Source organism: Antechinus flavipes, chromosome X (assembly GCF_016432865.1).
Source record: "Antechinus flavipes isolate AdamAnt ecotype Samford, QLD, Australia chromosome X, AdamAnt_v2, whole genome shotgun sequence".
In the NCBI taxonomy this organism is placed as follows: Eukaryota; Metazoa; Chordata; class Mammalia; order Dasyuromorphia; family Dasyuridae; genus Antechinus; species Antechinus flavipes.
In genome coordinates, this window is record NC_067404.1 from 44,998,986 (window position 1) to 45,023,079 (window position 24,094).

The following is a 24,094-nucleotide window of genomic DNA, read 5'->3' on the forward strand; positions in this document are numbered from 1 at the left end:
GTCCAGTGCTCTATCCACTGAGCCACCTTGGTTATTGTTCAGTCTTTCAGTCACATGCAATTTTCCATGACCCCATTTGGAGTTTTCTTGGCAAAAAGACTGCAGTGGTTTGCCGTTTCCTTCTCTAGTTCATTTTTCAGATGAGGAAACGGAGGCAAACAGGGTGAAGAGACTTGTTTAGTGTCACACAGCTAGTGAGTATCTAGGGCTGGATTTGGATCGAGGAAGATGAGACTACCTGACTCCAGTCCACTGTGCCATTTAGTGCCTAAAATGCTAACTTGAGACAGCGATAGGCTTTGTTGAAGGTTTTGGATGCACAGAAGGTACCTTGCCTGTAACCATGGGGAATTCAGCAAATATTCAAGACTAACCGGATAGTGGCGCTTGATCAATATTTGTTGAATGAAGGGTATAGAGCAGTGTGGCAGGACCTTTGCAGATTCCCACTGCAAATAAGACATTCACATCCTCCAAGATCTCCTCATCTAGGAAGGGGATATCCATTATTCCACTGAAGGGGCGAGAAGAAAAGGAATCAGCAAAAGGAGACTGAGGTAAGAAGAGAGGCAAGTGAAATATTTTTCATGCAAACACAGTCATCTTAACTCTGGATCTGCTCATTAAAAAAACTGAACAAGGAGCACCTGGGCCTTGCCCAGATTGGCCATGGTCCGGTCTGATATTGATCAGTAGGGCAGTACGGTTTCGAGTCCCTCTGTTCTGTATCTTTCCCTTAAAGAGGCTTCTGATGTCTATGTGCTAGGCCCCCAGATGCCCCCGGCAGTTTTCAGAGCTCTGCGGGTCCACTTTAGCCTAGTCTGTCTGGGGAGGAGAGGAGAACCAAGGCTAACTCTAGCCCTTGATTGATTGAGGAGGCAGCTTTGGAATACCCAGCTTAGCAATTCTAAGGGCTTTGTGTCTGGATGTGTGAACCTTAGTTAAGCTTTGTCCTAGGTTTTTCCAAAGCAGCTGGGGCTTTGGGTCTAGGAAGACATTAATTTGCGTCTCCAGGGGCTGTACATAAATCGTGATGCTGAGAAAAGGATTTTTCTTTTTCCATTCAGAGCCCAGCAGGGAGGGGAGGGCAGGCAGGGAGCGGCTCTGTTTCTTTGTGTGCCTCCCAGCTCCCCATTACAGTTTAATTGACAAGAAGAGAGCATTGTGTGGCCTATTACTGAATTTGAGATGCGCCATTTGTTTGCGTGGCATGTTCTTGCAATCAGCTCCTTGCTTCTCGAAGAAGCTTCTCGTTTCTGTCCCAGGTTGATGCAAATATCACAGTTGCAGTAGATACCAACATAAAAACGTTTTAAAACTAATTTAGGGTTGCTTTCTCTTTTTCTTACATGAGTCACATTTGGGGCCAGCAGGCGACAACGTAGCAAACATACTTTTGTGCTTAGGACTGTGCCGCACCCTGTAACGTAATTTAAGTAAAGGAGTTCAGGTGAAACAATTCCTGCTCTCAGGGAGCCAACACTATGGCATTAATTGGGTCTAGTTATGTAGCTTTCTAGAAATAGCACTATTTCTCTGCTCTTCAGCCTAGGAGAGAATTGTTAGCATTATGATAGAATGGATCAAGTAGTAAAGTAGATGACAAAAGGCCAGGTCCTATCCCTTTCCCTTATTAGTTTGGTAAAGTCCCATCCCTAGCCTGTTCCTCGGTTTCCTTCTTTGTAAAATGGGGGGAGGACCTTGGACCAAATGACTTCTAAAGTCTGTTAACATTCAGCCAAAGCTGGCATATTGTCTACAGAAGTCAGCTCCGCCCTCCTATGCCAGGTGCATCCTTTTGTCAAAGGATTGTCAAACTTTATATGCTAGGCATTTGGGGGGTGGGGGGAGGGAGGAGAAAGTTAAATGAGTTAAACTCCCTCAAGGAGCTTGCACTCTCTGAGACTATAGGGAAGCTCCCATAAAGACAGCAAAAGTAGAACCAACTGTTCTGGTCTGCTGAGAATCCTAGAATAACCAGAGCAGAACTGGAAGGGATCTTTGTGATCACTGAATCCAATCACCTCATTTTATAGAGAAGGGAGGGGGTCGAATCAACAATGGCAAGTGAATCAGGACTTGCCATCTCCTGACCTTTTGCGATATCGGACTTAAGGATGCCGTAGTGACCCAAGAGAGTCCTCTTCATAATAGATTTAGAGCTGGAAGGGATCTTTAGAGGTCTCATTTTACAGGTAAGTAAAGTGAAACTTAGAGAAGGGGGAATAAGTATTCTCTCCCACCCTCATCTCTTTTTGGTTGGGGAAGTTCTGTTCCAGGTGCACCATGGCCCAGGGGATCTGTGAATTTCCCCTCCCAGAACGCTGATCATAGCCCAGCAATGCACAATAGATGTGGTGTGGCTCTTGTCGATCTCTTCCCTTCAGCTCTCCAATGGGAGAGGAGGCAGTGGTGGGTGGGAGGGAAGGAGGCCTTTGCCCATGTGCTGGTAGGGAGGGGAAAGAGAAGGCTTCCTTACATTCTATTGACTTTTCTTGTACCAATACAACAAACATGGACTGTCCATCTATTGCCCCATACTCTGCCCCATCATTTTTTCTGGTTGTATATTTCTCCGATGACGGGCTTTATAGTGCTTCTCCTGTGTGATGTAACGTGTTGCAGCCTGCTAACACCTGTCACATAAAATCTGACCGAAGGGCACGGCAGTGTAAGGAAGGAGGATTTCTTTCAATTCCTCATCTCTCTATCTGACAACTTTTCTCATGCATGGGTGCATCTTCCCAAGGCTTTCGAGTTCACCGAATTGGCTCCGTGTCAAGCAGGGAAGTAATTGGCTTCCAAAAGAAAAGATTTGGGTGCATGTTTATTTTAAAATAGATAGGTGTATGAGGGAAATAGGTGATATGTATTTTTAATCTCCAAGAGGGATGTTGTATAGAGGAACTACTCTATTTTGTCATAAGCCATCCTGTGATGCCGTTGCCAAGAAGATGTAGTAGGGCACGTGGGTAATGAATCGGACATTAGGTATTCTCGTTTTGGTTATGCATCAATTGAAATGCCACCTTGCCCATGAAGCCCTCCTTGACTTTCTCTGGTTTGCCTCTTTCCCCTTCCCCCATTGGAAAGATCTTTGCTTCCTAGATGCTCACCTGATCAGCTCAGTGACAGTGAGCGTGATTTCTTTTGCTCTTTTGGGCCTCAACTTTCATATCTGTAGAATAGGGGCAGTGCATGCACTCTTTACTTCTCAGGATTATTGTGAGCAAAGCGATGTGGAAGTGAGAGTTGAGCTGCTGTTCCTACAGCTTCTGTTACTATGACCAGCTCCCCCATGCTTCCAGTATTTGAAATAAGCTTCTTTTCCTCTTCCCCTCCTAACTAGATTGTAGTTTCCTTGAAAGTAGGAGCCAAGACATGACTTCATTGAATTTCCTCTCTGTACCTAGCTCGGTGTTCTACACACAGTAGGCTCTTTTTTTACTTTGCAAATCTTTTTAAAGGTTGAGGGTTTTTCACATTTTGTTTTTATCTGATACTTCCCCCAGGCATTATTCATTGATAGCTATTATAAATATGAAGTGTTTTTTAAATTTTATTTTTATTGTATACCTCCCCACCCACTGAAAAGGCATTGTTCATTGATACCGATTATAAATATTAAGTCATGCAAAATATATTTCTACCTGTTGTGGGGTGAGGAAGCTAGAAAAATAGAAGGAGGGGGAAAATGTGTCAGTCTGCACTTTGAGTCCATCAGTTCTCCATCTGGAGATAGATAACATTTTATATCATGAGTCCTTTGGTTTTATGGTGGATCATTGTATTGATCGGAGTTACTAAGTCTATTACAGTTGATTATCTTTACAGTTTTGCTGTTACTGTGTACTTTGTTTTCCTGGTTCTTCACACTTCATTCTGGATCAATTCATAAAGGTCGTCCCAGATTTTTCTGAAACCATCCCCTTCATCATTTCTTACAGCGCTATAGTATTCCATTACATTAATGTACTGTAACTTTTTCAGTTATTCCTCAATTGATAGAAATCCCCTCAGTTTCTAGTTTTTTTTTTTTTTTACTACAAAAATGGCTATAATTTTCTACATATGGGTCTTTTTCTTTTTTTTTTTTAATCTCCTTGGGGTATATATCTAGCAGCAATATTATTGGGTCAAAGCATATGCACAGTTTTATTAGTCCTCTGAGCTTAGTTTCAAATTGTTCTCCAGAATGGTCGGACTAGTTCACAGATGCAGTAAATTCTTAATACTTTTTTTTTATTTGAAGAGATAATCTGTTTTAATGAGCTTATCCAGGAGAATCCTTCAGTATTTATCGTTATTACTCTTATTCCCCTGAAAGTGAAAGGCAGGTGGGAGAATTTTTAATGTACATCCCACTGATGTCAGTGGTGAATTATATTCTTTGGAGAATGGGAAAGAGTACCTCTCCCTTTTTCTTTGAGGTTCTTTTATATTGATTACAAATCCCTATAGGTTCCCCTTGGTATTACTAATTTTTATATGGCTCATTTTTTTTCTGAATAGAATATAAGTTGAGCCTGAAGATTTCTGCTTTTCTCCTTGGCAGTGTCTACTGAATTTCATCATAGTGAAGATGGTGTTAATAGGTCACTTCCTGGGAGGGTGAAAAAAATGTGGCAGGCAAACTTAGCCAGGATATCGGCCTGACAGCTGAAGTCCTGATTCAACAATAGACTTTTGCGATGGAAAAAGTGCCGTCTTTAAGAGTGCCAAAGTGTAAAAGGAATCGGGACACATAGATTTTAAGAGCAGGAAGGGATCTTAGAGGCCATTGTTATCCCTCTTTTTCTTACAGTTAAGAAACTAAGGCACAAGGAGGTTAAGTGTCAAGGTCACATGGCTAGAAAGGGTATGAGGTTGAAGCCTCCAAATCCAATGTCCTGTCCACCATACCATATTTCTTTAGGATACTACCCCCAGGATACTCATGGGACATGTTTACTTTCCATTGGTTGATCTTCCCTTGAGCTCACTACATGACTAGTGCACCTTTTTTTGTGGTGACTCATTTCTTTAATATCATCCTTTATACCAGGGGTTTTGAACCTTTCTCTATAGACTTTCAGAATCCTGTTTATAAAATTATCAAATGAAATACATTACTCCTAAAAATCTACCCACAGGTTAGTGAAAATAAAGATGTAATTTTTCCCATCTGAGTTTATAGATCTACTGAAATCTATCCATGGACTATATTCCTCCTTTAAGAACCCTTGTTTTACACCCTTTCTCCTACATAATTCTTATTTGTGATGTGATATTAGCTCAATGCTCTCTGAGTCACCCCTCATGTGCTCCAGTCTGAATGACTCCCTCTTGCTCTTTGGGTGAGCCTTCCCTTCCGTTCTTCAGAAGCTTCACTTCTTCCGGTGCTTCGTGACTCACAACCATACAGCAATTCTGGAAGGACACCATCTATTATAAATTGCAAGTCTCTTCTTAAAAATATAATAATAATACCGAGGCCACATGGTGTGGCAGATGGAGAGCTGGCCATGAACACACATACACCTACACATGCACGTGGCACACACATACAAACACACAGATGTACTATGAGTCTCTGAGCTAGTCACTTCACCTCTAAGTGCCCCCAGGAAGCAGTCTAAGACTAAGCAAGTTGTAGAGCAGGTGCTGATCTGCTGTGGTAAAGGAACTTTCCTCACGAGGAGTGGTGAGGGCCCTGAAGCAACAAAATCACGAGTCCGGTTCCAAAAGAACAAGAGCATGAGGAGGGAGTACTAGTGAAGCTCTGGACTTACAGGCAAAGAATATGACTTCAAGTCTGGCTCTACCACTTAACAAAGTCACCCTTTCTAAGCTTCAGTTTCCACATTTGTAAAATGAGGATATTATTTGCTCTGCTGATCTCATAGGGTTGTGTGGAAAGCATTTTGTCTATCTCAACATGTCTAAGAAAAATAGGATGGTACTGGTATTATTGTTTTGAGACTGTAAGCTCCTCCATCCCCATTCCCATCTTTTGAGGGGATCACTCTGCAGTCTACTCTGAAAGTTTTTTTTCCTGTCTGGAGTCTTTTCCTTTAGGGCACATAGCCCAAGAGCTCAGGACTTATGGTGCTCGGCCTCCATTTCTACTTTGTGACAGCACTTATTGTTTGACCCGGAGCAAGGTTTTTAACCCCGTAAGATAGGAATTCTACTTTGCAAATGAGGAAACTGAGTCTCAGGTAGAGGAAGTGACTTGCTTCTTCTTGTAGAATTAGTGTCAAAGCTAAGTGTCCTATCTCCTAGTTCTGGGCTTTTTGCTCCCCTCCAGGTGGGAGCTTCCTATTCTAGTACTTGTATATCTTTGGTATTTGAACACCAATCAGAGCTTCATAAGCGGTGGTGCCATTTGTAGGAAACTCTTCACGAGAGCTCATATCCTACTGAGATTTAAAGTTTTCAAAGCTCCAGCCTTGCTCAACAGCCCCAGGATGTAAGATGGATGAGTATTATTACCTCAATTTTTCCAGGCAACAAAACCGAGGCCCTGAGAGGTAGAACTGGAAGTGACGGCATCAGAGCTCATATAGAGTCAGTTAAGTATTGGTCTCTCTTAATATCTGCAGGTATAAAAGTTTACTTTTTCCCATAAAGCTGTTTAAATTGAAAACAAAAATCCATTTCTATTTTTAAAATTCTGTGAAATGCTCTGGGGTTCCAGGAAGAGCGCTGTGGAAATCCACAGATGGCTTTTGTAATTGGCCGATATTGAAGAACACAAAGGTGCCTGAATTAATGGAAGAGTGACATCACCACAGGATTGGAAAGGGGAGAAACATATGGTGGCTTAATGCAAGCGCTTAATAAGATAAAATGAGAGGCAGAATCGGAAAGTGGGGATGAATTCATTTGGACTCAAAACTCCTGAAATTAGCCAACAAAACATTAGTGCCTAATCAGCTCTTGCTAATGGATTTCACAGAGTCATGGATTATTAGATCCGGACAGAACCTTAGAGACCATCTAAGCCATTCCTCTTTTTCTATTGAGGGGGAGACTGAGGCACAGAGAGGGGATGGGGTTTCTTCAAGAACACACCGGGAGCTACCAGCTCTCCTGTTCTCTTGACTCCTGGTCCCCTGCTCTTTCCATAGTCCCACTGGTAGAGTCCTTCCCGTGCCTGTTCTCAGCACAGATAACTCACATGGTTCTTCCTTAGCTGGGTGGGTCCTGTGTTCTTTTTCCCCCCCTTTTCTCCCTCTGCATCTCCAGCTCTAGTCTCTCAAGTTCCAGTCAAATTCTCGGGTAACCCAGAGAGATGGATTTCTATGTACAGGAATGGTCCAGAAAAGCCAGTGATGATATAATATGCTCCTGTACCACTAGCTGGGGATTTGATGACATCAGCCTCGGGGCCTTGTAGTTTTCAAAGCTCCTTCCTGTGTGTGCACTTTTATCCCATTTAGACCTCATAACTACCTGGTAAGGTGGACAGGAGAAAGAATTATCCCATTTTATAAATGAAGTAAAGGGGGGACCTGCTTAGAATCCTACTGCTGGAAGGTGGCAGAGTTGGGATAGGATGTGTCAGTGGACCAGGGAGAAAGCCAGTATGGTAACTGCTCATTAACCTTAGGAGGCCAAAAGACCACATCCTTCCATCCTCGTTATCTTTAATCTGAATGAACACTGTCTCCTGAGAAATGGACCCAGCAGTGAAACCGACAGCAGATTGCCCTTCCGGTCTTGGTCCTACCTCTAAACTTGCTGTGTTACTTGAAAGCAAGTCACTTAACATCTCTAGACTCAGTTTCCCCAGCTATAAAATAATTTTTTCTATTTTTTAAATAATAGCTTTTTATTTTCAAAATACATGCAAAGACAGAACACACTCTTGGAAAACCTTGTGTTCCAAACTTTTCTCCCTCCTTCCCCCCCCAGCCCCTCCCCTAGACTGCAAATAATCCAGTATAAGTTAAACATGTGTAATTCTTTACATTTATCATGCTGTACGAGAAAAATCAGATCCAAAGGGGAAAAAAAAGTAAGCAAACAACAACAGTAAAATTTTAATCAGATTCTGGAGTTGCCAGAGGAGTGTTATGAGCTAAATACAACATGCCACCTCTGGCTTAAAGCACTAGTGGTTAAGTGACTTATCCAGGCTCACACAGCCTTACACATATGAACTTAGATCTTCTTGGCTCTGAGGTTGGCTCTCTATTTACTTCACCACAATGCCTCTAGCAGTCATTTTTTTATACGGCACATAAAACAGCAGCTCTCAATTTGTATAGTTTCTAAAGTTTTCCCAAACACTTGCCTCTTGGCAGCCCTATGAAGTAGGAATTGCAAATATTATGATTCTCATTTTTTAGAGAAGGAAATGGAAACCCATTAACCCAGAAAAAAGGGAGGTGACCAGATTTTCAGACAGGTCAGAGGCCTGGTTCATTCCTTGTTCCTACGTTCTCTTCAGCTGCTTCTTCCTTAACCCATTGGTTTTATCAATTGACTCAACTGATATGTCATAAAACTGTAAATTGCTCATTGAATCAGTGAACCAGTTAATACTGGTTAACTCTGGGAGTTGTTACCTTCCCGGCACTTCCTCATATAAAGCCACGTAAAGGCAATTCCTATCGGAAATGTGCAGCTTAGTGTCTGCCTCCACTCCATTTTGAGGTAGATGCTTTGGGAAGAGAACTTGATAAAGAGGCAGCTTCTTTTTGTTGGGATCATGAACCTCCCTGTGATGTTCTATTTCTTCCACTGCCTCCCTCAACCCCTACTGCTCAAATGAGGATGGCTTTTAATGATCCTCTTTATTGCTTATTTATTTTTTATTTTTTTGCTTCTTATGTCTCCTACTTAATAGTATTTTGTTTTTTCCAATTACTTTTAAAGACTCATTTTTGTAAGACTTTGAGTTCCAAACTTTTCTCTCTCCCTCCCTTTCCCCCCCTCCTCAAGACAGCAAGCAATTTCATGGGTCACAATCATTTTAAACATATTTCCACTCTAGTTTACTTTGTGAAAGAAAAATCAGAACAAAAGCAAAAAACAATGAGAAAGAAAAAAACCTTTAAAAAAGTGAAAATAGGATGCTTCAATCTGCATTCATTTGGAAGATTGTTCAAAATAACTATTTGTGATTTCATAAAAGACAGTCAAAATTGAGCAACTTTAATTAATGCAATTTTCCTATTCCATTATGAAGTATTTCAGCTCACCCTGTTCTTCTGTGCTGAGAAAGTTGCATCAAATGAGAGAAGTTTGTAACATACTAACTGTAGATGATTTGCTTCCATAACATTTAGGCTCCAGAGTCCTTCAGAAAGAGTTTAGGCTCATGCCTCAAGCCTCAAAGTGCCTTTTATTGTATTCCCCAAACATTTCAAATTGATTTTAAAATATTTCTTTAGTGAGGAAAAGAGTAAGTAGTTCACTAATTAATTTCTCTCTCGGGGCCATAACTGGGCAGCATGGAACCGTGGAAGGGGGGTGCTAAGGTTTGAGCTCCAGGAGCTGGGTTCGAGTCCCACCAGCCCACCCTTACGTATTTCTCATCAAAATGGGGGACCGGGCCAGGTGTCTTCCAGACCCTACTAGCTGAGGATTTGGGACCCAGAGGCAGCTCACCTCTTCTTGGGCCATTTCTGTTTTCTCTTTAGTAAAATGGTGACAATAATCCACTGGCCACCTTAGGCTAGAGATGGTAAAGCACCACAGATAGAAAGTGCAATTTATTCCTGCGTCCCTAAAAGGAGGGGTGCTGGGGAGGTAGAAATGGAGAGGAGTTTATTCTGGCTGAGAGCCAGTAAGTCTCATTCCTTCCTCCTTTTCTTTGGTGTATTAAAATAGAATCCTTTCCTTTGTAACCACTCTGTGAATTAAGAAGTAAAAGTAAAATCCCCAATCAATGAGTAAACATTTCTCAAGGACACACTAAGTGTCAGGCATTCTGCTAAGTGCTAGGGGCTACAAAAAAAGCAAAAGTAAAGCCCTGAAGGAGCTTAATGAGGGAAACAATGGGCAACAAAAGTTACAGACAAGCTTTATGTCAACAAATAGGGAAAGCCTTAATAGGGAAGGCTGGAGAAGGAAGAAGGATTTGGAGAGGCTTCCTGTACAAGATGGGTTTTTAGCTGGAACTTACCCAACTAATTAATCTCCACCTTAGAAATGTGAAAACTGAGACTTAGAGTGGCTTTCTCAGCTGGTAAGTGACAGAGCTAGATGTGAACTCTAGTCCTTTGCTCTAATTCCAGGCCATCCTACCCCCTTCTCCCCTCCCCCCACACACACCCCCATTACCCTCCTTTAGGGCTAGATGTGTGATTTCCTTGCTTTAGGGCACTTCTGGTGGGGAAAGTCCCTCAATCGCAGCAGATCCGCACCTGCTCTACAACTTGCTAGTCTTAGACTGCTCCTGGGGGCACTTAGCATGAAGGGACTAGCTTGGAGACTCACAGTGTGTGCGCGGTGTGTATGTGTGTGCACATGTGTGTAGGAGACCAGCTCTCCACCTGCTGTATCATGTGGCCACCTGTTACTATCACTGTCATGTTAACAGGAAAGGCTGGATTCTGCCAGTGATTCTGGGTAATTGGGAGCCGTGGAATGCTTCTGTCTTGTGGTCCTACTAGCTCAGTCAGGCTAGAAGCGCAGTGGTCCCTTTCGGGCCCCGGGCCACTATTTAAGCAGCTTCCTTTGGCTGGCCTGGCCCATAGCTCCTCCTGGTGGCCCCCTGCTGGTGAGGGCTGGTTTTATGGGTGCCAGATTTCACGTGGACCCCCAATATTAGGGCTACTGCAGCTGAGAACTCTTGAGCTCGAGAGATCCATCCGCCTCACCTCTCGAGGAGCAGGGAGTCCTGGCGTGAGCCACCAGATCCGGACAAGCTTCTAATGGAGGAGACAGTGGGAAGGGGCATGGCAGCCATGAGCAAGCAACATCCCATTACAAACAAGTGATGGTACAGGAGAAACAGTGTCGAGAAAATTGTAAAAGAAATGAGAGTGGACTTGACCTGTAGTGAGAGCTGATGAACAGCTCCTGTTTTCACTGCTAGTCTGGGGATGGCATTCTAGTAGACAGGGCCTTGGAATTAGTGTCCAAAGATGTGAGTTCAAATCCCATTTTCGGCACTTACTTAGTGAGTCTTTAAGCTCTCTCTCTACTTGATATCCCCCGCTCTGTAAAATGAGGGGTTGGACGCCACAGCCTCTAAAAACACATGTGACGCTCTATCTTGGAACAAGAGAATCTGGGGAAGGTTCCCACCACCTGAAGCAGATCTTTGGCTCAGAGATGGGAAGGGAGGGCAGGGCAGGGCCGCAGTCTGCGAAGCGGATACCACTGACACTGTGGTCCTAGGTGGGTCGGGAGTGTGGGCCCACTGCTGTCTGTTGGGGAGGTAGGAAGTTGCCATCTGCTCCTTCCCTTGCTTAGTGGCTCCAGAAGGCTTCCCGTGTTTATGTCTCACTGCCTGCCTGTCGGGTGAGGAGGTAAGCGGTGGTGCAGAACAAATCTTGGGGAAACCCCAACATGCGAACCTGTAACTTCTCTCCCACCTGCTCCTCATGCTGGCACAGCCACCGGCTGAAAGCCAGTCAAGCTGTTTGGATGCTGTCTCTTGTTCATGGAAATCACTGATCACTTTGGCATGGGGCTCTTCCCAAAGGAGCCCAAATCTAAGGCTGCCTTCTCCAAATCGTTTTAGTCCTGTCTGCCTTGTCGAAATTACAGGAGGTCTTTATGACACTCCTGGAAAGATGGCACCCCTGGCCTTCAGGCGTGAGTGGGGAGGTTATGTAGCAGCCATGCCCACTGAACTGACAGGAAGTCCAAGGCACCATCCCTGGAAGAGAGGAGCCAAATCATTCTCCCCATTTGATAGAAGAGGAAACTGAAACTCAGAGATTGTGTATTCAATATAACCAACACTGATTCTTGGGAAGGCCTTGGGATACAATGAAAATCTCATCGTCTTTGCTCTTAAGGAACTCAGATTCGGGATTGTATATTTCTAGATTTGGATTGACATGATCTGGCCAAGGAATTATTTTAGCACCCATGCTTGTTCTCTTAAATGGATCTAATAATATAATAATCATGACAGGAGCTTCCATTTTCTTAGGGTTTTACAGTTTACAAAGTCCTGTCCTCACAGCTGCCCTGTGAGGAGGTAAGATGGACATTATTATCTACTTTTGACAACTGAGGAAATGGAGGCTCAAAGAAATAACTTGTCCAAAGTCACAGAGCTAGAAAGTTACAGGACCAGGATGGGAAGGTAGGCCATATAGCTTCAAATACTAAAAGGAAAAAAGTCTGGTACTTTTCCCAATATTCCCACTTGTTTAGGTGATTGCTGGGAAAATTAAACAAAGGGCTGTCATGTGACTCTACTTAGTATCCCTGTTTTATAAGAAAGATACCTGAGGTTCAGAGAGGTGATCTGCTGTAGTCCCTGTCATCCGGCTAGAAAGAGGCAAAAGCATCCTAGTCCTCCAGGGCTCCTAATTCTAGATCCTGATGCTTCTCCCACTACCCTCTTCTGTCAAGTGCAGCATTGGACTCACTGACGGCCTAGCCTGGCCCTCCCAACAGCTAGGTGCCAAGTTCTGCCGTAAGGATTCTGCCCCCCACTGCCTCCCCCCCAACAAGCAGCGGGGTGCCAAGTTCTGCTGTAAGAATCCTGCCCTCCACCACCTCCCCCCCACAAACAGCTATGTGACAAACTCCTATATAAAGATCCTGCCCCCCACTGCCTTCCCCCCCCACAAACAGTGGGGTGCCAAGTTCTGCTGTAAGGATCCTGCCCCCCACAGCCTTCCCTCCCCCACAAACAGCTATGTGACAAACTCCCATATAAAGATCCTGCCCCCTCAATTGTGGTGTTCTTTTCTCTAAAATATGATGGTTCTCTGAGATCAGGTTTCTTGGGGGGCTTCTCTGGAGGCAGCCTTAGTTTCAGTTCCAATCAATAATTACTTCAAATGCAGCCAGGGATTAAAGTACGGTCTTTTATTGTCTCTTCCAAAATAGCCCAGTTAGCTTTCTTTGGTTCTGAGAGCTCTTGTTGCTAGCTTCAGCCTCCAGCTCTCTTTGAATCTTGGTTCTGCCCGACTGCAGATTAGCTTCTCAATCTCCCGAACTGACTGACTCCACTGACTCAGCTCCTTTTTATGCTCTTTTAGAGGTGTACACTCAAAGGTTGACTCTTCCTCCGAGAGTGGGATTGTGGGACGTGTAAACTCGTGAATCTCATACTGAATACTGAAATCTCCCAATTTGGGAACTCTAATGTGTGAGCTAATCTGTGAACTCTCAAAGATGTGAACACAAGCATTGTTTCTCTCAATTCCATTGAGTTAACACTAGAATTCTAACACTCAATAGCTGGGTGCCAAGTTCTGCTGTAAGGATCCTGCCCCCCATGGCATTCCCCCCGCACAAACAGCTGGGTACAAAGTTCTGCTGTAAGGATCTTGGCCACCCCCCTAGAAGATCTGCCTAGAATGTCGTTCCTCCTTACCAACTCTTCTTGGAATCCCTGGCTCCCTTCAAGGTTCAGCTTTATCTGTCAATAAGCTATTCTTGATCTTTTACTATATTCTAGGTACTGTATGAAGTTATAGAGGCACAAAGAAAAAGAAAAACCAGTGAACGGCGACAGACAGGTTAAATACAGGGTAGCTGGGGGGTAATTCTTGAGGAAAAGGTGCATCATAGCTGGGGTGGGGGGGTGGCATGAAGAGCCTACTGCTTATAGTGGGTCTGGAGCTGAGTCTTTAAGGAAGCCAGATATTCAAAGAGAGGGAGAGAGCCTCCTCTCATTCCCCCTCTCATAGCACCCCTATCTCTACCATTGTGTGCTTATTTATACGTGAGCATGTTGTACCCTAGCTATTCTTCTGGGCTGGCCAATTCCTCAAAGCCAGGACTGATTCACAGCACTATTTATACCTACAATGCCCAAGGGAGTTCCTAGCGCATGATAGGTGTTTCAGAGATCTTTTGGATGGACCCATAGTGCATTTCAGCTAGATTGTACTAAACCCATCAGCTAGTCAGACGTGGCCTATTCTGCTCTCCATTGAGCCAGGCATTGATCTGCTTGGTGACCATTTTCAGATTCTTACAAAGTGCAAAGTCAATTCAGTTAACAACAAAGTAGGTGTGCTCTTACAATTCCCTCAGTAAGCACGTTGGAAGAATTGTTTTGAGGGGAGGGTTTAATATGTTTCCTTGCTTTTGTAAATCTGATCCACTATTAGGGTTTGTTTGTTTTTTTAATGATAGAACTTATGGTATATAAATGTAATGGAATATTATGATTCTATAAGAAACAATCAGCAGGCTGATTTCAGAAAGAGACTTACATGAACTGATGCTGAGTAAAATGAGCAGAACCAGAGAATATTGTACACAGCAGGATAATTGTGGAAATATGTACAGAAGAACTGCATAGGTTTAAGCTATCACTTGCTATGTACATGAGGGGAGAGATGAAGAGGGAGGGAGAAAAATTTGGAGTGCAAGGTATTTTGCAAATACACTGTGCGTGTATTTTGAAAAAGAAAAAGCTGTTAAAACTTAATCTAGAAACAAATTTTAAAAAGTGATACATCTTGTACATTTTCCTCTTCTTGGGATGGATTTACACTTTTAGGAATTCATTGATTGTTATCAAATATTAAGTTTTCAGAAAAGTTAGTACATGTGTCTAGTTGTTTTTTAATCCCATCCCGTCGCCAACACACTCCTTATTTTTTGGATACTGGCTCTCCCTGTTGCACCCAGGCTGCAAGTGCAGTAATCCCCCATAAGCCCAATTCCACTATTGCTTGGAACTTTGACTTGCTCCTTTTGTCATCTGAGATGGTTCATTTCTCTTTGGGCATCCAGGAGACCCTCCCCCTCATACTGGGGGCTCGTATTTGCATAAGGCTTTGTGCCGAGCATACCCTTTGGGCTCAATCCACAGCAGCTCAAAGCTTCAGACCTCAGTCAGCCTCCTAGGTAGCAGAGATTGCTACCACAATTCGCAAGGATGCCCACTTTTAAAAAAAAAAAAAACAGGGGGCCCGGTGGAAAGGCTCTGGGATTTAAGGCCTGAGTTTAGATTATTCCTCTGACTCACACTATCTGTGACTTTGAATAAGTTATTTACCTTTCTGAACTTCCATTTTTGGAGGGTTTTTTCATTTGTAAAAACACAGGGGTTGGATTAGATGCCTTTGAGGTTCCTCTCAGCTTTAGATTTGTGTTCCTAATTAAAGACATCTAGTAACCTGAGCATGAAAAGCCAGATTATGAGAGAAAATTGTTCATGCTTGAGGGACATTTAAGAAATCTTGCCTGGTATGGGTACTTCTGTGTGGCCTCATAATGGCAGGTCTGAGTTCCATTTGTTTGTGTAAGCAAGTTGGGGCTGGGGGGGAGACTTGAGATTGGTTATTTTCTGTCAATTCTTGGTACTTCGAGTGTTAATCAGGCCACAGAGGGGTATAGTGAGGGACAGGATTTGGTTTGTTTTTCAAACCAATGGGCACCCATTCAGACAGTTTAAGATGGTTAATGTCTTATTGAATACCAGAGCTGGTAGTATAACTCCTTCATTTTAGACAGGAGCAGTTTGAAACCCAGAGGAGGGGTTGGTGGCAAGCCAGGCTTGGAGCCCAGCTTTTCTGACTCCAGCCAAGTTGCTCCTATTTTTTTGGGACAAGGTATTTGGGTTAAGTGACTTGCCCGAGATCACGTTTTGATCTCAGGTCCTCCTGACTCAAATATAGATGCTGACTGCCCACTGTGCCAGCTAGCTGCCCCAAGGTGTTCTTTCCCTTGTGTTTCTCTACTTAGTGAAAAATCATAGAATTCTGGAATCAACATCAGGAAGCAACTTAAAAGCCATATGGCCTAAGCACCCCCAGAAATGGAAGATCCTCTTCTGATTGAAGAGCCTTTTCTTTAATGTTTTTCCTCCTTCTTTCCCACAAAAAGTAATGAGAATTTTCCTACTGGAAATTATCTTCCTTTTCTTTTTGATTCATTGACAGACTTGTTGGAATGCAGCCCCATTCTCTTTGCCCACCTGAGTTACTGGATCAGTTTTCTTTAGAAGTTAATTGCAGCCTGATTTGGTTGTGCTCGATATCATGTCTATTACCACAAACAGGAAATTGTGTTTCCTGAATTTTGATTGGCAGGGACGGCTCTATAAACATTATTGAAAGATATTAGTACCACTGTATGATGGAGGGAACCTTACTTATCTTCTTCATAAAATTATCCTTTAGGCTGAAAGCATTTGAACTTGTTTTTTCATTGCCTGGGATGGGAGTGGAGGGTGTGTGGAAGGGAAGCTAGAAAAATCAGAGGATGAAAGGAAAACGGAGAAGTTTCTTACACCAGAGATGTCCTATTTTGAAATCTCTTGCTGCTCCGATAGGACTCCAATTTTTTGTAAATAATATTTTATTTTTCCAACTACATGTAAAAGCTAATTTTCAGCATTTATTTTTTGTAAGATCTGGAGTTTTCAATTTTTTCTCCCTCCCATCCCCTCTTCCCAAGACAATAAGCAATCTGATAGATTACACAATCCTATTAAACATATTTCCATATTAGTCATGTTATAAAAGAAGAACTAGAACAAAAGGGGAAAAAGCCACCAAAAAAAAAAAAAAACCAGAAAACAGGCAAAAGTAAAAGAAGTCTCCTATGCATTCAGACCCTATGCAAAAGCAACTGTGCTAAAGGACCCCCACGGTTTCCCTCAGTCATATAGAAAGGGACAGGATTTCAACCCAGCTCCTCTGCCTCCAAATTGAACCATCTTTTCCCTGCACCATTTTCTCCTCCTAAGTAACATAAAATGTTAGTGTTTGGAGGGCTCGAGGGCTCTTAGATTATCTAGTCCAAGATTCTCATTTTACAGATGAAGAGACCAAAGGCCCAAGAAGGGATGGGATTTTCCTGAGGTCCCCTGAATTTCAGGCAAGGCCTCTGCAGGGCAGCTCCCAGAAATCTGACCAAAGGAAAAAGAGCTTGGGCTAGACCTGGGTAGAAGAAGGACCGGCTTCCATGGCTCTCCGGGCCTTCAGATGAGATAAGGGCCCTCTGAAATTTGTGCTCCACATTCCATCATTCTGTAGTATGACTTCATTATTGATTTGACCCAACAATGAGTGTATGTTGTACGTGGGTACAGTGGATGGAGTGGGAGAAGGGGAGGAATGGGCAAAAGGCTCCAGACCCCCCCCCGGGGGGGGTTAGTAGGACAAATTCCCTCTCCCCCTTGGCTTTGGTGGCCCTGTGAAAAGGTATCCAAGATCTCTACTGTAGAAGGAAGGCTTGGGTTAGATGGCTTGCTCTTTAGCTAGGCTCCCCATTCTGAGCCTCAGTTTCCTCCTCAGTAAAATAAGAAGGTTGGATTTCACTCTAAAATAGCCGAGTTTAATCTGCAAGCTGAGAAAAGCAGCACAAGGAAAACACTCAATTTTCTAAGCAGAGTCTGTTTGTTCCCCACATCATTCCTCCTGAATTCCCAGAGCACAGTGGGTTTTTAAAAAAAATGTTTTGTTGATGTTTTTCACATTACTGCTTTTTCCCTTCATCACTCTCCCCCTCTTCTCACTTCTTCAGCCAATGGAGTCTTCCCTTGTAGTGACAGAAATAAAGTATAATGGAGAGCCTCAGATTGCGAGAGGCACTCAGCTAGGTCGGGATGACTCTTTTGTTTGAACACGTAGGGACAATATGGAGGGAATGGGCAAAGAGCCTCTTGTGGGAAGTTGAGGGAAGAAAATGAATGGAAATGAAAAATTTTTTTATATACCCAAGGGACACTTTGGGCAAGGTGCCTGGCACAAGGGCTGGCTCTATTCCAAATTGGAAGGCTGGAGATTTCATTAGCATGCCTCTACCATTGCAGGTTGGCACCTTCTCTGCAATCTTGAATCAGAAGAGATGCTTAGAACCCAGCGGGAAGTGAAGTGACTTGGTCAGTATCACTTGCTCCGCTGGTACGTACTACAGGACTAGAATCCAGGTCTTCCTGGCTCTCATGATTTGAAACGCACCTTCTGAAGTACTCTTAAGCCTGTACGGTTTTTGTCCCTGGGGAGAAAGGTCTTTTGGTGAATCTTCTAGGCCTTTATATGTTATCATAGTTAGCAGCATATATCCCATTGCTAGAGTAATTTTTGGTTTCCAAAGTGCTTTCCTCCCAGCATTGGAGTAAAGGAAGAGGGGAGTGTATTGTTATTCCCATTTTACAGAAGAGAAAACTAAAGCTCAGGGTAATTATTACAATTGGAACCCGAGTCTCCTGCCTCCAAATCTTGAGCTCTGTCCATTAAGGCATGCTGCCTTTCATATCCACGTCCAAATAGATCTAGGATGAGAGAACAGACTTTGTTTTCTTTACACATTTATATTGCCCATGACTTAGTGGCTGACACTTTCTAGTATGTAATTCCAGACTTCCTCACTCATAATCCCAGACCATCTGAATCCAACCAATTTGCGGCTAAAGTATAGCCATCAGAAGCTCTTTTCCAATGTGGCATTTGGAATTTGGAGTCCAAGGAACTTATAAGGAAGCCCGAGATGTTCCCACTGTAGATATAATACTATATCAATGGATAGTCTTATCCCAGACCGAACTGTGTGGGATGCAAGGCCCCTACAAGAAGTTCAGCACATTTAAAGAACGTCCTTGGGCTTCCTGTGGGCTCAAACCACCTTGGGCATCTTTGCGGGAGGCAGGAGACAGTGACTTGTATTCCAACCTGCTTTGTTTAGGCTAAGTCAAAGCCCCTGAGGTTGGGTGGTTACTGTTTACCCTGGTTCCCTTTCAAATACATGTAAGGGAATACCTGGACTTGAGCAGGCATTCAGAAAGCCAACAGCTCTGAAGTCAGCAGACTTTTGTACTACCCTTGTGTACATGGACAGCTCCCATCATTCACTCTGAGCCAGTTTCCTTCTCTGTAAAATGTGTCAATTCCCTTGTTGAGGGAGAGATATAAGAATCAAGCTTCAGAACGAGGAAGGTTTCCGTTTTTGGACAGGGTCACTGTGTACATTTGTTTTGTTTCTGTATATTTATTGTTACAAGGTTTTTTTGCTTGTTAGCTTTTTGCTTTTCATTTTTGAATGGAAGGCATTAGGAAAATTAGCAATAGGGATATGGAAACAAGCAGGTTGTAGCAGAGGACACTCAGATTCTCTTTCAGTTTTAAATTCTGTGACCTTTTGGGGGGGGATTAGTGTAGGGATGAAGGTGAATGTATAGTCTAAGCCCTCAACACCTTGAATATCCCTACTCACCCCTTCTGTGTTCTCAGATAGAACTCAAAAGAACCTTGGTGAAGGAGAAATAACATTGGTTCAGCCGTCAACAGAGCTAGGGTCTAGTACAGCCTCTGTCACTTGCTCATTACTAGTGTAGACTCGACATCTCTGGACCTCAGTTCCCCCTTCTCAGAGTCTTTGATTGTATGAACTTTTTATCATCTGACAAAATCAACAATGGTCTCGGATTCGCTGTGTCAGATTCGGTGATCTCAAAGGCCAAACTTTTCTGACACTGTAGAAATGAGTAGTTCTTTTTTTTAAAAAAAAGACTTTATTTTCATTTACTTTTTCATTGGCAGATTTTATTTTGACACAATACTCACTTCCTTGTGGACTCCTTGTTCCTCGTGGTTATCATCCTTTCAAAAAGTAGTTACAGCTAACAGCACATACAGCTTCCCATTCTTCTAGTTGACAACTTTTTTACATTTTTTGTTGCTATCTTTTGTTATGAGATAGTAATATCCCCTTGTAGCACAATTTCTTTACTTGTCCCCTAGTCAAGGGCATCTACTTTGTTTCCAGCTTTTTGCCTCTCCAAAAGGGGCTGTTATAAATATTTTGATGTATCCGGGACTTTTATTCGTGATCAATCCTAGCAGTGGGCTCTCTGGGGTATGGACATATTAGTGTGTGTCTGTCTCTTTCTCTCTTTCTAGCATAAGTCCACATTGCTTTCCAGAATGGTTGAACCAAGTCACAATCCACCAAAAAGGTTTTGATGTGCCTGTCTTTCCACAGCCCTTCTAGTACTGACCATTTCCATCTATTTTCATCTTTGCCAGTTTGTTGGGTGTAAATAAACCTTAGTTTACCATTTTTTTCCAACAGAAAGTCAGCCTCTCTGTCTCTCTATTTATGCATTTATCTATTCTCAAACACTTACACTTGCAAAGAACCCCTGGAGTTCATCTAGTACAAGTCTTTCATTTTACAGATGAGGAAACCAAGTTTCATAGTGGAGAAGTGACTTGCTCGAGATACCACAGATTGCAAGTAACACAGTTCAGATTTGAACCCCGGACTTCTATGACCAGATCTGACATTATTTCCATTGCACCACTTTTTGTTGTTTCTCTGTATGTTCCCATCATTGGCCATTGGAGTTGATCTGAATTCTCTTGTGCTCGCTTTCATTATTATGAGTATTGTGCACACTCGTCTCTTGGGTCTCCTTTCTCTCATCCAGATATAAATCTCCTCCATATTTTTTCTGATGGATTAGTGGCTTTCCAATTGATTTATATCAGTAATCCCCCAAATCTTACATTTTATAAATGTTTGCTGAATGAGTGAATGAATCGACATAATGATAGTCTTCTAGTTAGAAAGGGCCACCTATTCCAGTTCATTCCTAGTGACCTTACCTGACAATGAGGTAGGAGATAAATAACTACTTGAAGTTATCAAAGACTACGGATTTTTTCCCATAGAACCAGCTTTCAATGGCTTGTTCTCATCCACGTGAATGCGTACAAAATCACCTTTCTCTCAACCCATAAAAACATCTACTTTTAGGACTGAAAGGCATCTAAAGAGGCCACCTAACCAGACTACCCATTTTGCAGATGAAAATGCCAAGGCTCTGAGAGGTAAAAAGATTTTCTAAAAGCCATATGAAAAGAGGAAATCAGGGTTCACTTTCAGGTGTCTTTTTTTGAGACTATTGCCCTTCCTTGTTTTAAAAAATACTCAGCAATGTTTCAACAGTTTTTTTAAAAATATTTTTTACAGAAAAGTGCAAAATGGAATCACTTGCACTGAAATGTTTTTGGTTGGGGGATTTGGGGGGCGATGTTGAACAGACTGGAACACAAGACTAAGGATGTCTCTCTGTTAATATCTCTGTTTTGGTTCCAAGACCATTTGCCACATGGACTTGGTGACAGAGACAAATTAGACCAAAAATGTTATCCTTCCATCAATTGCATTTCATAAAAAAAAACAAACGTGAGATTGAAATGTTCCCATTTGAAATTGTAGCCACTTTCACTGATTGCCCTTCTGCTAGTAAATGCAGAGTCTGGAGTGCACATAAAATTCTCCCAAATCAAAATGGACAGAATGATTTTTTTTTATAGTTCAGACTCCCCATTGGGCTCTCTTCTCCTCCTGTGCCTGCTAAGTAACTTCAACCTGGAGGCTAAATGGGGCCAGCCTAGTATAAAGGAGGAGACTCTTGGGGGTAATCTTGGACTGTCTCTCTTTGCTTCCATTATCTGTTCCTCTGGTAGGAGTAAAATTGCTTTCTGTCTGATTTCTATTTTCCCTCCCCATAAAATGGTCAGCCTTATGGCAGAGTTGGATGGCATTTCCCAGCCTTTTCCCATTCCTTAACCAAGCTGTGACCTTTCCACATTACTAGTTCAGAGGCATTATGGTGCCATGGAAAGAGTACCAGATTTGGAATCAAAGGACGTGGGTTGAAAACACTGATTAGCTGTGTGACCCTGGGCCAGGGTCTTTCCTCTCTCTGTGCCTCGGTTACTCCTGTGTAAAATGAAGGTCCAAGTCTCCTTCCAGCTCTTGAGCCAGGCTAATTTTATTCTCCATCACTAGATGATGCTCATTTGCATCTGGGTTTTGTTTTTTTTTTTTTTTTTTTTTTTTTTTTAGATGAGAGAAAAGGAGAATAAGCAAGACCAGGATCAGAAGCAGTCTGAACATTTTTGGAGAACAATATTATAAATTAGCCTGAGCAGTTATCACTTCTTAAGTTCTACATAGGCAGGCTTGGATTTGAATAGATTACCCTTCTCCTATTTTGCACCCCTCCCATTTCCACTATCAACTTTGAAGAGATGCAAAGAGAAAATTCTCAGGCTGTTGTCACGCCTGTTTAAATCTGCTATTCCTTGCTTTATTTCTCAAGAGTCTATCAGCTTTTCTCTACCAGTCATCTGCTTTAAGCCCTGGAACACGTAGATGTTTGGGGAAACACTACCCACGTTTCTCCACCAAGAATCTGTTAACGAGACTACAATGTCCCAAAACAGTCAATGGCCAGCATTCTAGGGATCTTTCTGCAAAGGCCAGAAAGATGCTCAGGAGGTCAACCCCCCCTTCCCCTAATAAACAAGCAGTTTGGGGATTAGCATATATACAGAGAGCAGCTAGGTGGCACAATGGATAGTGCCAGGCCTGGAGTCAGAAAGACTCTTCCTGAGTTCATATCTCAGGTGAATCTGATAAATCATTTATCCCTGTTTGCCTCAGTTTTCTCATCTGTAAAATGAGCTAGGGAAGGAAAAGACAAACCTTTCCGGTATCTTTGCCAAGAAAACCCTAAATAAAATCACAAAGAGTCAAGCATAACTGAAACAGCTCATCAACAGATACACACATCCACACACATATGTACTTGTCATGGGCAGCAGCAATTTCATGACTTATTCAGAAAATTCCTAGCTCAGCACAAATGTTCAGTCAATCAGCAAGCATTTATTAAGCATCTACTATGTGCCAGGTACTATACTAGGTTCCAGGAATACAAAGACAAAAGCAGAACAATTCTTGCCCTCGAGGAGCTGACATTTGATAACGGGTGTGTACAAAATAGCCAGAAGGTGAGTTATTATAAACCTTTCTCATATCCTTCCTGCTCTGAAAATGTGTGATTCTGCATAGGCTGCTTACAACTTGTTCCTAGAATGAATGAATAAATTAATTAATGAATGAATTAGTGAGTGAATGAATGAAACATTTAAGCCCACTCAAAGCCATTAGGCTCTGCTCCCAGGTTAGGAGGAAAAATAGAGCCTTGCTTTAAAAAAAAAAAAAAGTCTGATGTCTGAGAGCCAAATTTTCAAAGCCACATGTCTCATAAGCCTTCTTTAAATGGCTTTCATTCTCTGCTTACTCGACTTTGAAGTGAAGGTAATTTCCCATTTGCATGTGGCAGAGCTTATAAGATCCTAAAGCTAAAGCCAGAAGGTACCTCGGAGGCCACAAATGCAAATCCTTCATTTTATGGAGGAAGGGACCAGAGAGATGCAATGACTTGAAAGCACACACAGAGGTCCTAAGTGGAGGATGGCCCGTGTTTCTGTGTATTTTGGCTTGGTTATTTGGTGCATTTCGAACTAGCTGTACCTATCTGCAAATGGGCGGGTTTCCCCATACAGCTCAGTAACATGTGGGCAGAGTTTTCCAGTATTATTGCAGACCCTTTAATCATTTTGTGACTTAGTATAGTGCCATTTTGCATGGTTCCTTGCAAGTATCATATTTGTATGTTTTAGAAAGAAGAAAAAAATAAAGGCTTATACTAAAATGAATTTCTACAAATTATGGCATAAATATACTGTGAAAGTTGGAGGATTGAGCAGATTGAGGAGGAGGGGCAGGAAAGGGGCCCAGTGGGTTGTACCTGCACTCATGGGTTTGAAAACCTCGGACCTGTGTCATATAGGTACTGGTGACTAATTTACATGGTAGAAAAGAAAGAGACCCTTGAGAAGTGATTCTACCTGTGATTTTCTGCTTTTTACATCGGGAAGGTGGACAAAAACTAATTACATTGTGATTTTAGGCCACAGTGGGGTTTTGTACTTGTCAAAATCTGGTAAAAATGATAGAGTTGGGGTCTGGGGCTCTACTTCTTATTTACCTGTGTGATTTTCAACCAGGCAATGAATATCTCTGGACCTCAGCTTTCTCCTCATGTATCTGTATGCACAGAAGAGGGCTTTGGCTAGAAAGTCTAAGTACTATGATTTGGGGGAGCAAGTACAGCCTCTATTTGGACACATGATAATTTCATGCA

General features: G+C 42.6%; 1 protein-coding gene across 5 annotated transcripts in view; it reads left to right on the forward strand.

Moving 5' to 3' along the window:
• Positions 1-24,094, forward strand: part of ENOX2 (ecto-NOX disulfide-thiol exchanger 2) — a 305,006-nt gene that overhangs the window by 82,087 nt on the left and 198,825 nt on the right. The window lies entirely within an intron of this gene.